The following is an 11,478-nucleotide window of genomic DNA, read 5'->3' as shown; positions in this document are numbered from 1 at the left end:
ACATTTCCGTGGGGTCTGGAGAGCCTGGGTTCCGGGAGTCATCATTGCCTTCCCTGTGCCTAGTCCCTCTGCTGGAGGCCACCAGCCCTCTCTGTGGGGCTCCCCTCGCCTCCGAGCTGACTTGACTTGTCATCTTGCTCTTACTTCCTTACTCTCAATGTCATTGTCTTGGCCTCATGCCTGACTCTGCTTTTCCACTGAAGTCTCTTATGCCTGCTTCCAACCCTAGCCTCCAAGTTAACTCCAATTCTTCAATTATAACCCATTCAATTAAGTGGATTTGAGTGGTTTTTACTCTGGTGGGCCTTACACTGATGACCCCTGTATTCGTGTTTCAGACTAAAGGGCCCAAGCCCCTTTCCCTGTTGGAAGATCTCATCCTCTTTATTTCAATATATTACTCTTGGGGAAGACAGCAGGTGTGCGTCTATGCGGGCCGCAGCAGACTTCTCCACGGACCACGTGTTCAGTAGGACGCCCGGCTCGCAGAGCACTTCTCAGGGAGCTGTCCGCTTCAGAAGGACAGCCGTAATTGGGGTTATAGGAGGGTCATCTCCTCAGAGCTTCTCGGACTTTAATGTGAATAGAAATCACCTGTGGATCTCGTGAAAAGGCAGACTCTGATTCGGTAGGTCTTGGGTGGGCCCTGCGATGCCGTCCTTCTGACAAGCTGATGCCAATGCTCCTTGTCCGTGGACCATCCTCAAGGAGCGAGAATCCAGAGCACTGGTTCTCAATTCCAGTTACACATTAGAAGCCCCCAAAGTGTTTCTAATTAGAGGAGACCTAAGTGTAGGGCGCTATAAACACCCTGCAGGTGATTCTAATGACCAACCAGAGTTGAAAACTGGAGGCTGAAGCGGCAGCGGGAATTGGGTGGCCAGTCGGGTGCACTCCTGGCCTGATGGGAGAAGAGGGGTGGCTACGGGAAGGTGGAGCTCCTGCCTCGTGAGTGTCTATTTCCTGTGTGTCCTGCCTCTCCTTGCTGGCCCTCACCTTTTCTTTCTCTCGTGTTCCCTTACCAACCATCCTCTTACAAACCATTTCAGTTTAAGTCTAAAAAAAAGGGGGGGGGGCTGAACAAACTGAAAATCAACAGTTTTTCTAGGATCCCTCAGAGAATGGATTTCCCAGGGCAGACGTCACCGTGAGACTTGGGGAGACGAGAAGCACCTTCCCGGGAGCACAGGTTCACAGCTGGAGCCAGCACCAGAGGAATTTCTGCAACTGTAAGTGGCACGTTGCTGGGGGTGAGGGTTCAAAGTTCTGGGGTAGGGGCGAGAAGGAATTTTAGGGGAAGCCTACTCTTTTATTTATGGCCAGGAACCCCATCAAATTCTCAGGGAGAAGACTGGAGAAAAGTCCACTCATGCTTCTGCAAGGGGTGGGGGTGGGGAACGTGGCTTCTAAGAAATCAATCTTCCTGAAAAAGATGTTGGAATTTAAGAACCTTGAAATTGAGAAGCATGCAATTCAGCACACAATCAATGATGAGTTACTGCATGGTACTCAGTGTGCTTTGTGCTGCGGATCGGGGGTGAATTAGACCGACTCATTCTCCAGGGGTTCATGGTCTAGTGGAAATGCACATGTGTGTACAGCTATGCCAGAAATAGATCGTCACTGCCTCTCAAGTCTTGTCTCTGCTTCTTCTGTAGTAATAGATCTCTCCCTTTTAGCTGAACGCATGTTTCCCAGGAAAAGGTTACACTTCCTAGCCTTCCTTTCAAGGTAGCTGTGGTCATAGAATAAAGTACTGGCCAAAGGGATATTCAGTGAAGGTTTTATGTGCAGCTTCTTGAGAAGTGTCACACTGAGCAGATGTCTAAGACCCCCAACCCGTAACTCTGAAATGACCTTATTTGGAGGAAGGGTTTTTGCGGAGATAATTAAGGATTTGGAGGTGAGATGATCTTGGATATGAGGCCCAGGAGCTCTCATATCCCTTTTCTCTTTCTCCTGTCTGAACCAAAGTAGACATCTTGGAGAATAAGGGGGAAATTTCCACCACGAGCCTGGGTTCCTGATGATTCTGGGGTTGCCATAGCAGCCTACATTTCTATAAACGGAGATAAATAGATTTCTAATTTGGTTAAACCTTTGTTATTTCTGGATTTCTGCCTCTTGCCTTTTTTACTAACAAATAAACCAACTAGCCACAATACATGTATTTTTTAGGCCTCTCATAAATATTCAAAATATGAAACACCATATTACGCAAGTTCTATTTTTCTCAAAATGTACATTCCATAACATGGTCAGAAAGGCTCTGTGCAACCTGACCCCTGTCTATTTCTTCTACTCTGAGGCATTTTTCCCTAGCGTGGCGCATGGTACATACTTAAGCCTTATGTATGCATCCTTTCATTCCACAAGAAATTGCCTTAGGTGCTACACATAAAGCAACAAAAAACCTGCCCTTAACGCCAGTTTTTTCTATTCCACTTATAAGGCCATTTATTTTCTAGCTTCTAGACTTGGCCGGTAGTGTTACTCAGTCTGAGGCAGCACTGTTTGCTAGCACATTGTGCAGGGATGGGCACGTTCTCTCTTGCTGCTGTCCAGCATGGTCACCCCTATCCATGCATGGTGAATGAGTACTTCAGATGTGGTTAGTTCGTGTTTAAATAGCCGTGCGGCTTGCAGCTGCCAGAATGGACAGTACGGATCTGATCACTCCACTCCTCACTATGAATGGCTAAGTCCTTCAGGGGATATTAGGGGATGGATGCAAATTCTCCAGTTGAGAGGTGGAGACTCTGTCCCCTCTCCTTGAATCTGGGTGCGCTGGTGACCATATAATGGACATGATTGTAGTGTGACCTTCCAGGCCAGGCAAGAAAAGCCTCTGCCCTGGTCTCTTGAGGTTTGTGTTCTTGGGTCACTTGCTTTCAGGAAGCTCTGTCTCAGAACCTCATGACCACACTGTGAGAAGCCATGGCCACATAAAGAGGCCACATGTGGCGGCTGCCTCCTTGAGTCCTTCCAGCCTAGGCACCCGGGCTAGTTTCCTGTGGCCGCCGTAATACGTGACCACAGACTTGGTGGTTTGAAGCAACAGAAAGTCATTGTCTGGCAGTTCTGAAATCTGCCATAAGTCTGAAAGCAAGGTGTCAGCTGGTGTTGTCCCCCCACTTCTGTTGCCCGTTCTGCCCCCCCTTCTGGGGTCTCTGAGGGAGAATCTGACCCACTTCTGTCTCCAAGTTTCTGGGGGTAGTTACCCAGGCTTGGCACTCCTGGGATTGTAAACCATCCCTGTAGTCTCTGCCTCCCCCTTCACGTTCCCTTCTCCCCCGTGTTTCTGCTGGTCTCAGCACTCTCTCTGCTGTCTCTCAGGACACTGGTCATTGGCTTTAGGGCCCACCCTGAAGCCAGAGTGATCTCATCTTGCGATCCTTGACTTTATCACGTCTACAAAGACCTGTCTTCCAAATCGGGTCCTATGCACTGGTAGTGACACTAGAACTTGGGAATCTGTGTGTCTTTGGAGCCACCATTCAGCACAGTGCAGCACGGGCCACGTGCAGGAGGAAGCCCAGAGGTGATTGCTAGCCCCTGGCCGGCTGAATTGCTCCCAGACATCCTTATGTTCCCAGCCGAGACCTTTAATGTTGAGCTGAAATAAGCTGTTACCACCATGCCCTGTTTGAAATCCTGACCTATTTTTGAGCACAAAAGCATCTTCTGTACCACTGTATGGGGTGGTTTATCATGCAGTCACAGAGAGCTGGAATTCCTATGCATAACTTTTAAGTCCCAGATCAAAGAACATCTCTCCAAAGAGGCCTCCTCAGATACCTCAGATAAGTTAACCTCCTAAGATACCACAGTCTAAATTATATTCTCCTCTTAAGACTTTTCCTGTATGGCAGTTATCACAATTTATACGTTTTTCTTTTTTATTTTATTCATTTATTTTTTATTCTCAAGTTCGTAAACATACAGTGTAGTCCTGGCTTCAGGAGCAGAACCCAGTGACTCATCACTTACATACGACACCCAGTGCTCATCCCAACAAGTGTTTTTCTTAATGCTCATCACCCATTTTCCCCACCCCCTCAACCCTCAATGTGTTCTCTGTATTTAAGAGTCTCTTATTGTTTACCTCCGTCTCTATTTTCATCTTATTTTTCCTTCCCTTTCCTTATGATCATTTGTTAAGTTTCTCAGTTTTCACATACAAGTGAAATCATGTGATATCTGTCTTTCTCCAGTGTGGAGGTTCCTCAAAAAATTAAAAATATAATTATCCTATGACCCAGCCACTGCACTACTAGGAATTTAATCCAAAGAATATAGGAATGCTTATTAAAAGAGGTGTGTGCACCCCAATGTTTATAGCAGTGCTATCAAAAATAGCCCAATTTCAGAAGAAGCCCAAATGTCCATCAAATGATGAATGGATAAAAAAGATGTGGTGGGTGTGAGAGTGAGCATGATGGAATACTACTTGGTGATGAAAAAGATGAAATCTTGCTGTTTGCAACAACGTGGATGGACCTGGAAATTGAAGGGTATTATGCCAAGTGTTTCTCTTTTTAAAACCCGTGTCTCCCCGACTAGACTTAAGCTCCAAAAGGACAAGGACCAAGGTGTTGGTTTCATTCAGCACTCTGTTCTGTATGTGTTCTGGATACTTACATCCAGAAAGTAGGTGCTGAATGACTAAAATTCTGAGTTTTCTGGGGCTGAATCTACAATTTGTCATCTGTCATCTGAGCTGATGTAGCTCTTGGAAAACAGTGGGGGTTTTTTTCCCTTTTACTCTCAGTAGATTAAATAAGCCAGAATGCAGCAAGTGGGAAAGCAAAATGTTCACTTTCTAAGAGTCAAACATTAATTCTTGCTGTTTCAGTTCTTTGCATTTGAGTAATTGCTGTGGTTTTTAATTGTGGTAAAAACAAACACAAAAGGCAGAGGTGGTCAGATAGCCAAGCTGTAAGAAAACCTCTTCAATTTTTCAAAGAGCGTCTCTAAGTTCAGAGAATCAACCTTAAATTATCCATGTATTTAAGATTCTCATGAAATAGTCTCTTATGAAATGAAATCTTAATGACAAACCAAAATGCCCAGATGCTCCTAGACATCTTAAGCCATTAACCAACTTGTTCTAGAAAATCCACTGGTGCAAATTCTGCTATTATTTTTCTTGGAACAGAAACAAAAATAGGACTTGATCAAAAAGGCAGAACTTGCTAACACCAGGTCAGATAAAACTTAGAATCAGCTGGGGGGCACCTGGGTGGCTCAGTCGGTTAAGCGTCCAACTTCTACTCAGGTCATGATCTCGCGGTCTGTGAGCACGTCAGGCTCTGTGCTGACAGCTCTGAGCCTGGAATCTGCTTCCCCCTCTCTCTCACCCTCCCCTGCTCACACTCTGTCACTCTCTCTCAAGAATAAATAAACATTAAAAAAATTTTTTTAAACCATTTAGAACCAGCTGTAACAACTGAGTTGATCAACTGAGACAGAGACAGCCAGTGAAGTGGAAACATTGACTAGCCCTTTATAGAGAAAGTTTGTTGATCTTTGATAGCTATTAAAGGAGCAAGTGACTCAACAGGCTATTTTGATCATATTTTTTATTTAAGTATTTAAAACATTTCTGAGAACTATATAACTCCCTTCACTTTGATTCCCTCTTTATCAAGCAACCTTCCAAATGTAATTAGACTTCTCGACTGTGTTTCTCTATTAAGGAGAGAAAGTGCAGACTTGTTAACGTGAACTTCCAATCAGCCTGCACAGTTCTATTTCTCACTAAACTGGCCCTCTGGTGCAGTCCTTTATAAGTTCACACTGGGCCGGGGAGCCTGGGTGGCTCAGTCAGTTAAGCATCCGACTCCTGTTTTTGGCTCAGATCATGATGTTACAGATTCCTGGGTTTGATCCTCACATCAGGCGCTGTGCTGACAGTGAGGAGCTTGCTTGAGATTCTCTCTCTCACTCTCTCTCTCTGCCACTTCCCCACTTGTGCTGTCTCTCTCAAAAGTAAATAAATAAACCTAAAAAAATAAAAGATAAATTCACACTGGAAACTCCAGTTTTCCAGGGCCCTAGCTCCCCTGAATCTGCATCTTCAGGGCTGCAGGCCACACTCTGGCCCTGAGCTGACCCCACCCCCCTGGGGTGACCTGACTATATGCCACAGTCACACGTCCTTGCGGGACCAGCCAAGAAGTTGTGCCAGGAATGGGTTTAGTGTTTGTGTGTTCCTGTTTCTAGGCCTCTTACCCTTCAATTATTATTTTTATTTATCAAAAAGTAATAAATAGTGTGTTGAAAAATTAAGCAGAAGTACTGGGTTAACAAACAAAAAAATAATCACTCCCCAAGGCCCTGGTGATCTCCAATTCCCACTGCCCAGAGCAACCGCTTTTAAATCTTTGCATTTTTTCATATTTGCCTTCGTAATTCTAAATAACATGTTCAACAAAGTGTTAGCAATACAGTCATATCAATAGTGAGGTCCCCTTGTCCCCTTTTCTGTGTCTGCCCTTGCCATTGTCCCGCTCAGGCCTCTGCGCTTTGTCCTCTGGGCTGGCTGCACAGCTGTAACCCTGGAATTCCCCCCCCAGAACCACAATCTCTTGTGGAAATACTTCATTTTCTGGACCCTGGATCTTCCCCCAGGTTTTCATTCTGATTGATGGAGCAGATCCTTCTGTTCCTTCATGAGAACAAATGGAAAGAAAGTCAAATTTCTGTTGCCTTGCATGTTTGAAAATAGTTTTATTAGCCCCTCAAAGTCACCTGACAGTTGGTCACGGTATGAATCTCCAGGTGACCGTCACGTCCTCTTGGAAGCTGTCAGCACTAGTCCCTGACCCTCTCATTCCTGTGCCGTTCTAATTCCTGACCCTTATCTGCTTTTGAAAGCATCTCATTTATGTAGGTCTCCTGAGATTTTGTCATGATTTACCTGGTAACTTTTTTTTTTTTTTAATCTGTTGAGCTGGGCACTTGGTGGATCTTTTAAACCTAGAGGCTCACACTGCTATTTGGGAAATTTTCTTTTCTTTTTTCCATAATTTCCTGTCCTCCATTTTTTTCAATGTTCTTTTTTTAACAATCCTTTTAACTGACAATTTGGAATCTCCTTGTCTTTTTGTTCAGCTGTCTGAAAAACTTCAATTGTACCTTTTTTATACTTTGTATTGAAATGTTAGCTCCTGCCAGCATATTTTTAATTTCAAAAACTGTTAGTCCCCGCATTAAAAAAAAAAACAAAAAAAAAACAACAAAATTTTTTTCACAGCATTCTCTGATTTCAGTGATGCAGTATCTTGCTAGGCCCCATTTAGGGTTTTAATTATAAATTCTTAAAATACTTTGTTCTTTGGGAGCACCTGGGTGGCTCAGTCGGTTAAGCATCTGACTTCAGTTCAGGTCATGATCTCGCGGTTTGTGGGTTTGAGCCCCACATCGGGCTCTGTGCTGACAGCTCAGAGCCTGGAGCCTGCTTTGGATTCTGTGTCTCCCCGTCTCTCCACCCCTCCCCACCCCCTCAAAAGTAAAATAAACGTTAAAAAAAACGTTGACCTTTGCATTCTCTGTTTTCTTTGGTCCCTCTTCCTTCTTTTAGTGTCTTGTGTTTCATGCCAGGGACTCCCTTAATCCAGTAACCCAGGGCTGGGAACTCAGATTTAAGCATGGGCCTTTTGCTCTCTTCTCCGGTTACTGTGGCTTTCTGCACCAAGAGCAGCACAGTCTCCCGAGACCCCCTGTGGGAGGTGGTGCAGGACGTCCCTGTGGGGACTCGTATGAGCGCTGAAGTGCTGGGAGACGCTGGAGTCGCAGGTCAGCTTGAAGAGCTCTGACCTCAGGACGAACATTTCTCGGGCACCACAGGCCCAAGTCCACCCCCACCCCAAACTCCATATGTGCTATAAGGGGACCAGCAGCATTGTGATGAGGCCAAGGCTGTGGATGTTCCCCACACGAACACTAGGCAGTGAAGAAACTCAACAAAAATAAAAAAGTAGTCGAGAAGCTAGCCAAGAAACCTGATGCCTTATTTTTTGCTTCAGCATCTCTCATGAAGCAGTTCCCACAAACCCTGGGCCCAGGCCTGAAAAAGGTGGCCCGTTCCCTTTCTGACTGACCCACAGTGAGAATATGGCGGCCACAGTGGATGAAGTGGAGTCCATAATCACATTCCAGATGAAGAAGGTGCTCTCTCTGACAGTAGCCGTTGGCTATGTGAAGATGACAGATAATGAGATTGTTGCACAACATCCACTTAGCTGTCATCTCCTGGTGTAATTTCTCAAGAAGCATCGGCAGAATGTCCAGGCTTTATCCATGAAGGGCACCACAGGCAAGCCTCAGTGTCTGTACTAGGGCACGCCTTAATAAACCCCAGTGCTCCTACTGATGAGATAAAACTGGAAAAACTAGAAAACTGGAAACAAGGTAGGAGAAAACAATTTTCAGACTTGGACAACACGCAGCACAAAACTGAGAAGAGGAGAAAAATGAGGTGAGCCTTACCATCACGTAGGCTTTCTGCCTAGAGGAAATATTCAGACTGTGGAACATAAAAAGAAGCCTAAACAGAGAATGGAATTTAGAGAGGTCAAGGTGGCTAAACTTTTCAGGGCAGGGCAGAGCATTAAAAGTCAGGAGTTCCACAGACCTCCAGAAATCCACATATTACCTCTATGGGATTTCAGCTGAGCGCTAATCTGCGTATCCCCGCGGTGTGGTTTCAGTAGCGTGGACAGCAACACTTTACAAGAAAAGAATAACTGACAGGGAGCCATGACATAAATAAATTTCAGATCTCACACAGGTCTGAAAACCACTTAAGGCCACACCAGTCAGGGCTGGAGAGGTCTCACGGATACCTGGGCACTCAGTAGAGACCAGAAGGGTCATGCTTTAAAAGCGAGATTACATGGGCTTTAAGCTAGTGGGTTCTCTAGGCTTTTCCCTTAAAAGAGCCGCAAAACATCAAAAGGATCGAACTAATCCACAAGTAACTCAAACTGCCTGCCAGAGAATGTTGGATATTCTTTAAGGGAATATAAACCCAGAATTTTGTGATAACAAATTCACAATGTCTGGCATCCAGTCAGAAAACCACTAGCCATATAAAGAAGCAGGAGAAAACCCAGCCATTAAAAGCAAACTGACAAATGATAGAGAAGATGAAATGAGCAGCAAGGACGTTAAACAGCTATTATAAGTGTGTTTCTTATGCTCAAGGATATGAGAAAACATAGATGTGATGAGAAATGAATGGTTAGCAAAATCAAATGGAGCTTTTTAGAGGTGACAAATATCTGAAATGAACTAGTTACTGGGTGAGATTAGTTAGTGCAGAGAAAAAGATCAATGAACTTAAGGATGTAGCAATAGAAGCTCCCCAAACTGAAAAACAAATATCTCTGAACAGAGCCTCAGTGAAATGTGGGACAAAATCAAGCTGAATGCTCAATGGAGGGAGGGCGTACAGGAGAAATCTTTGAGCACAGTGTCCCCAAAAGTCCAAAATTTGATTAAAACTATGAACACCCCGAGAATCTCAAGGAAATCCAGGTAGAAAAACCAGACAGAATATCACAAACTGCCAAAAATCAATAATGAGGAGAAAAATCTTCAGAACAGCCAGAGGGGAAAAAAACAAAGTACACGCAGTACAAAGTTTAAAGTAGACTTCTCATTAGAAACTTCATCCACAGGACACTAAAGTGACATCTTGAAAGCCCTGAACAGGGTAGGGGGGGAGCCGGGGGGAAGTCCACCTAGAAGTTTACATCTATCGAAAAATCTTTTTATTTTTTTAATGTTTTATTTATTTTTGAGACAGAGAGAGACAGAACATGAGTGGGAGGGGCAGAGAAACAGGAAGACACAGAGTCGGAAGCAGGCTCCAGGCTCTGAGCTGTCCGTCCTCACAGAGCCTGATGCGGGGCTCGAACCCACGAACGTGAGATCTGAGCTGTAGTCAGAGGCTTAACCGACTGAGCCACTCAGGTGTCCCAAAAAATCTTTTTAAAATGAAGGCAAAATAGAAGCTTTTCAAACAACCCAAAAGCAGGGGAAAAATAACTACAGCAGACCTGTATACACACACACACACACATTAAAGGGAAATCTTTAAGCAAAAGCAAATTTATACCAAATGGAAATTTGGATTTACATAAAAAAAATGAGGCATGCTGGACATTGTAAATATGTAGATAATTTTAGAAAAAATTTTTCCTTATTTAAAAAAAATCTAAAGATAATTGTTTAAATTTATAAAAATTAAAATGTGTCATGGGGTTTAAAATATCTCTAAAGTAGAATTATGACAACAGCACAAAGAATGAGTGGTTTTCAGGGAATGGAAGTTCTGTGTTATAAGGTCCTTAAGACATACTTTTATTTGGACGAAGGCTGTGATAAGCTAAAGGTATAGACTGAACCCTTGGGGCAAATATTTAAAAGTGAAAAGCAATAACAAAAAATATAAACTATAGTATGTGGAGAAAAAATGAAAAACAACAAAGAGGTATAACTGATACATCAATGACAGAGATCAAGCAGAATCATAAAATACACTAAATTTTTTTAAATAATATTTTATTGTCAAATTGTTTTCCATACAACACCCAGTGCTCTTCCCCATAAGGCAGGCAGGGCACCTGGTGGCTCACTCTGCTAAGACTAAGTTAAGACTTCGGCTCAGGTCATGATCTCTCCGTTAGTGGGTTCAAGCCCCACTTTTGTCTTGTTACTGTCAGCACAGAGCCAGCTTCCATCTTTGTGGTCCTCTCTCTCTGCCCCTCCCTCCCACTTGTGAGTGCTCTGCCTCTCCCTCTCAAAAATAAATAAACATTTAAAAAATAAATGAAAAGAGGCAGGAAAAGGGAGGAAAGGAACAAATAGTACAGAAAACAAATGGCAAGGTAATAGGCTTAAACCTAACCAAAATAATCATCACATTAAATGTAAATTATCTAATCCCTCCAATTAAAAGGAGACCTTATTACATCAGATTTTTAAAAACAACCTTTTTTTAATTTTTTAAATTTTTTTTGGTCTATAGCTTTCTTTTTTTTATTTTTTTATACAATTTATTTTTTTAACATATGCAATTATTTTCCGTCATTTACAATACAGTAGTTTCAATGATACTCTAAACAGAAAAGCAAAGTAAAAAATCAAAACCCCCACTTCTATTTCATGTAATTAGACTTATACAGAAATTAGAAGGTTAGGTACCAACTAGTTAATCACCTAATTTCACAGCTATCTGAAGTGGCAGCTTATCTATGATACATTCAAGATACATGATATAATTTATTACTTGCCCATAAGCTAAAACACAGCCTGCTTAATACCTTTCCTTAAATTCACCTCTATACTACAGTATACTTGAGGTCCATGCAAAAAAGTAGCTACTTTTTATATAGAAAATGGATGATTAAGTCTTTGGTGCTGTAAAAGCAACTTCAATTAAACCTAACCACCCCCACCGCCATAAAA

The 11,478-nt window shown here is 43.1% G+C and overlaps 1 pseudogene; it reads left to right on the top strand.

Moving 5' to 3' along the window:
- Positions 1-429: 429 nt before the first annotated feature.
- On the top strand, positions 430-8,343 carry LOC115293440 (annotated as a pseudogene).
- The last annotated feature ends 3,135 nt before the right edge of the window (positions 8,344-11,478 follow it).

The sequence above is a fragment of the Suricata suricatta genome, chromosome 6 (genome assembly GCF_006229205.1).
Source record: "Suricata suricatta isolate VVHF042 chromosome 6, meerkat_22Aug2017_6uvM2_HiC, whole genome shotgun sequence".
NCBI lineage: Eukaryota > Metazoa > Chordata > Mammalia > Carnivora > Herpestidae > Suricata > Suricata suricatta.
The sequence above is the reverse complement of the archived record's forward strand: the minus strand, read 5'-3'. Positions and strand labels throughout refer to the sequence as shown.